We start from the raw sequence: 5,138 nt of genomic DNA, 5'->3' as shown, positions 1-5,138 counted from the left end.
AAAAAAAAAAAAAGTGAAAAAGAGTCAGGGACACGATCTGTGGAGGAGTGAAGGTGGGAAAAGGGGAATCTGTGCTGGGATACACCTCAAGGGAAGGAGAGAGCTGAGACGGGGTTTGGTGCAAACCTGTTCTAGAGAGGGAAGGCGCCCCAAGCCACCGCACGCAACGTTAAGCCGGGCCAGCGTGATGCCGAGCTGGTCACGTTGGGTTTTAAAGGTCTTGGTGCCCCTTCCACTCAGAATTGAGAGCGAGCTGTAAGCATCTATCAGCCATTACACAAAATTTCCCCGTTACCATGACAATAAAAAAATTGAGCAAGCCAAAATGAGGGAGCGGGGGGGAATAACCAGGTTGCTTTATGCTCTCCACCCCAAAGGCATTCGGCAACACTTGGGATTAGAGGGCCGCAGGCTGGGCGGACCCGGTGGCTCTGCTTCTTGCTAGAGAAGATGAAGTTTATCCCCCATGCTCAGCCTTTGCCCATTTAACCTCCCCCCGGGACAGCGGAACGCGGCGCTCTGACGGTGAAATCCGGCGCCGGGCGAGAGCCGGAGCAAGAACCATGTTTGTTGGAGCAAGGTCCCTGTCTTCAAAGTCCAGACACTGATGCCCAGATTATGTATCCTGCCCAACGACTGGCACTTAATTACGTTTTAAAAATAAGATAAGTGAGGCACTGAACACACCTCCCAGTTTCCCATCTCGATAAAAAGAGCAGCGGTGCATCTCTACGGATAACCGGCAAGAATAAAGGCGGCCAGCGCCAAGTGAAATCGCCCTCTAAAAATAAAATAAGGCATTCCGTTCAATCGAGCACCATCACTGCGGCTCTGCTGCCGCCCTTCATTGCTTCTACGCTACCCCGAGGCAGCTCGTGACCAGCAGAAGGGCACGATGCCGTCTACAAACGTGAAGCGCTGCGAGCAGATCACCAATTCCCTCCCACTTTTCACGTCCAGCACGGTGGAAAAAATTACTGTCTTTGGAAAAGAAGTTCCCTGAACCATCTTCTGCCTGGCTGCTCCCCCAGCGCCCCCCAGCCCCTGCTCTGACTGCAGAAGCCGCACCGGCGGGTTCTTGCAGCGAGATATTTCCCCGCTAATTTAATGACCTGGTTTTATCTGTTTGGGTTTTACAAGTGATTACAGCTCCCGACACCAGAGAAAGGGGCGAGGAAACCCACAGCCTTTCTTTCTAAATATTCCAAGCGAGTAAAAACAAGCTCGGTGTGTCCAGATGTGAGCGCCGCTTCCCAGAGACCGGTTTCCTCCTCTTGTTTTCAAAGCACTTAAGCTCTAAACGCGAGGTGAAAAAAGCCCGACCAAAGTTCAGCAGCGCGCCGACGTCAATAGCATCTTTCACCCCGTCCGCTCGGCAGCCGCACACAACGCGTTCCTCTGTGCCTGCCGTTCCCTTCGGTGCAAATCTGCGTGCTTTAAATAGTTGTGGTCATTAGATCCGAAAGACCCTGCAAGCCCAAGGAAGTTGTTTTTCCTTCTCAGCGAGCCCAGCCTTGCCCCACGGAAGCCCAGCCGACCTAATTTTTAAATTAACACCACACCAGCAAAAAAGGAGATCCTCCAGCGGAACGGCAAGGCGGGATGTGAAGAGGCACGGAGCGGAGCCGGCTCCAAGGAAGAGTCACCCAGAGCTTTACTCGTGCCAGCACTTCTGGGGTTCCTTCAAACATTTGCATCAAGACAACTCGGACGACAAACTGACGAAGGAAAAAACCTTAGTGGTGGCATCTGCCGGAGTGCCAAACGCAGCCCTGCGGCCAGACAGCGGCTGCAGAAGCACCGGCGACCCTGGGCGGCTCGGTTGCCCGCTGAGGGCTTCCCCAGCCCCGACTGGTTTATCCAATGCAGGGAAATGCTTTTGGCCAGGCTGTAGAGGGAGAAAAAGCGCTAGGATCCCGTTAAACCTCCCTCCTCGTAAACACGGCGCAGTCACCAGGAGCAAAGCCTCTCCCGTGGGCAGCCCAAACTCCCCAATCCCTTCGCCACCTTCGCCCGCTGGCCAGGCCCGGAGGGGCCCCGCGCGCCGGCTCTGCACCGGAGAGGAGACGGCCAGAGCTCGCAACGGCTGAGTGGGTTAAACTTGGATTAAGGAACTGCGTAAGATAAATCCACCCACGGGCCTGCAGGGTTACCTCCGCACCGCAGGCACGGCTTTGCAATCCGCGCATTGCTTGTTTATTATTATTTTGCTCTTCAGCCTCCCCCCCAACACTCACAGCCGCCTTCTTCGGTGACATCCCGGCAACAGGGCCCTTCGGAGCCCGCCAAGGACACGTCTCCGCTCCTAGGGCTCTCAAAAACCCCAGCGAGGGAACTCACTCCCCACCTCCTGCACCTCTCCGCGGTTTTCCGCAAAGCACATCACCACGTACTGTTTACCTCTCGAGGCTCAGCGTAACTCCCCGACTCCAAATCTCTGGTCTCAACCCGGCTAAAAACCCCATCAGCTGCACACAGTGAAGCAATCCAGTCTGGAAAACAGGCTGAGCTGAATTCATGTGGTTCATCCTCCACCCACAGCTCTAACGGGCCAAGTTTCTCTCTGGTGGAACGGCCCTGAAGTCGGTGATTGAACACGAAATAAGGGGAAGCCCCTATTAGCACAGAAACTACCGGCGAAGCAGCCGCGTGTCGGTGCGGCGATTCGAGAGCACAGCTCCTTGGGGAAGGGACAAAAGCAGAGGGAGATCCACGGGAACAGAGCTGTGGCTTTACAGGAAAAGAAAAAAAACCCCCAAAAGTCTCGCTCTTGCCTGACTTGAATAAGAAATATTAGCCCTGGCAAACAACCAGGGGGACAGGATGAAGCCTCACCAAGACATCTGGTCTCTATTACGCTGCGTTACTTTTTGTTTTGCTCAGCACTGACGGCCTTCGACATCTTGCTGTGCCTTCGGGAAGGCCACAGGAGTTGGGATGTGGGCAGAAAACGTCGCAGCAGCGCTGGACCGGAGGAGGAGGCACGGTCAGCGCCCCTCACCACGCTAAGGGGAGAGCCCCTGCTCCCCGGAGAGCCCCTCCGGACCCGCTGCAAACAGAGCGACTCAGTGCAACTTATCAGGTGACAGCTTAGAGGCTGGGGAAACTGAGGCACGAGGGGACTGCGACGGACTCGGCTCGCTGCGAGCACCACTGAAGCGAGGACAAAGAAATTCCTCCTGGGGGACGCTGCGCCCTCTTCCAAGTCTGAAATCCCCCTCCAGGAGAGACTCGGCACCGCCAGAGATGGGCTCCCAGCCTTTCCCCACACACAGCTGAAGCAGATTCAACCTCGGCACAGCACACAGGTCTCCCTCTGCTTCAAAAAGTAAAAAATGCCCGGTTCCAGCCATCCCCCGAGGACAAACTCTGCCCATAAACCCACCCCGCTCCTCAAGGGCACCGCCGTGGGACTTTTATCCCACGGAGCAGCACCGCTTCCCTCTCAAAGGATGCTCACCGTGGAGCAAACAGCAGAGGGAATGCAAAAAAGGTGAATTTTCACGAAGGACAGCGGGAGGCCCCGAGCCAGAGCGGCAGCGCTCACCGGCTCAGTGACAGCGCGGCACCGCTTGGTGGGATGGGACGCGGGAGGCTCTGCTCCGCGTCGAGGATGCTCTCGCTGGAAGGACTCTGCATCCCTGTGCTGAGCTGCGTTCAGCCGAGCCTGTGCATCCGAAACAGCAATAACCCTGGGGCTCGCACAGGCAGAGCAGCGACTCGCCCCTAAATTTGGAATAAAGTAAAAGCCACGGTGCGAGAAACGCAGCAGGAGAACGGCAAACTGCACAGCGCAGGGAAGGACGGCTCCCAGCGCTCCTCGGCCTCCTGGCTCCCTAAGGGAGAGACGCCTCTAACTCCTGCCCCGAGCGTTCAGCCACAGCAAGCTCTTGCTAACCTGTCTTTGGGGCATCGTTCCTAGGAAGCCGTTCCGCCTCCCCTGGGCTGCAGAGGGGACCGAGGCGCAGGGCAGAGGGGACACCACAGCCTGCCAGCCCCAGAACCGCATCGCCAGCGCTTCCCTCGTTCCCTCCTCCTCCTCCGCAAACGCTACGGCCCCATGGGGTGGAGTTAAATCCAGAGATTCACCTATGAATTAACTTCCCCATTTTAAAAAAATAAATAAATGAATTGTGGGAGTGCTAAAAATCTCTCTCACCTCTGAGAAGCGCCCAGCCCTTGGGAAAAGGCGTCGCTTCGGCAAGGAAGCCCTTCGCAAACCGGCTCCACACATCCCACGGCGGCGGCTCATCCGGCACGTTACTCACAAACACATCCAACCTTTCGTCCTCTTCCATCGCACCTCTCCGCCCCTGACGAGCGCTAATTACGATCCCTGAGCAAGCGAGGACAAACCCTTCCCCGTTTCCAAGCACAGCAAACCCTGCAGCAAGCCGGGCTGGCACAGCCACCATGGGAAGTTTCCTCCTCCCCGGGATCCACAAGGTACTTTGCACCTGAACGTTCCCACACTCCTTTACATACATAAATCCCCTACTTCAAGTTGCTGCTGTTACCCACGGCCACGTCTGAGCCTTCACCTGAGGCGTGACTTGAAATAAAGCTGTCTAGCGAGGCTTGGAACGGGAGGAGAGGCAGGAGCCCCCATCCCCGGCTCAGGCTCCAAGCGCAGCTCTTCTTCTTCAGACCCCAAACCGCGCAAGGCCAAACCAGCTGTGATTTAAGGAGCGCAGGACGGCAGCACGGACTGAAATCCCACTCGGATCGCCGAGCAGGAAGTCAGCGACCATTACCTCTGCCGAGCAGAGGCTGCAGGTTGAGCCCCAGGCCTGGGGCTGGCTCCGCAGGAGCAGATCCCTCAGCGCTCACGCGAGTCGAGGGTGGCCGCCGGGAGCGATGCCGTCCCCAAGGGGAGTTCAAAACCCCGGCGGCGCTGGAAAGCCTCTGCCCTGCCAGCCAGCGCCGAGAGCCGGACAGCAGCGGCGCTGGGCAAAGGAGCTGGGGACCAGCGCTCCCAGCCAGATCCGTCCCCAGTTACTTCCCTGTGCTGCTTCTCAAAAGTTTCACCACGGGTTAAAGAGCCGGGGGTAGCAAAGGGAGCGATTAAATATTGTTATTATTTACCACGCCTGAAGTTACTATCTCGGTTACTAACGGGAAGCAGAAGTTTCGGGGGG

This window comes from Egretta garzetta, unplaced genomic scaffold (assembly GCF_000687185.1).
Source record: "Egretta garzetta isolate BGI_Z169 unplaced genomic scaffold, ASM68718v1 scaffold668, whole genome shotgun sequence".
Taxonomy (NCBI): Eukaryota; Metazoa; Chordata; class Aves; order Pelecaniformes; family Ardeidae; genus Egretta; species Egretta garzetta.
The sequence above is the reverse complement of the archived record's forward strand: the minus strand, read 5'-3'. Positions refer to the sequence as shown.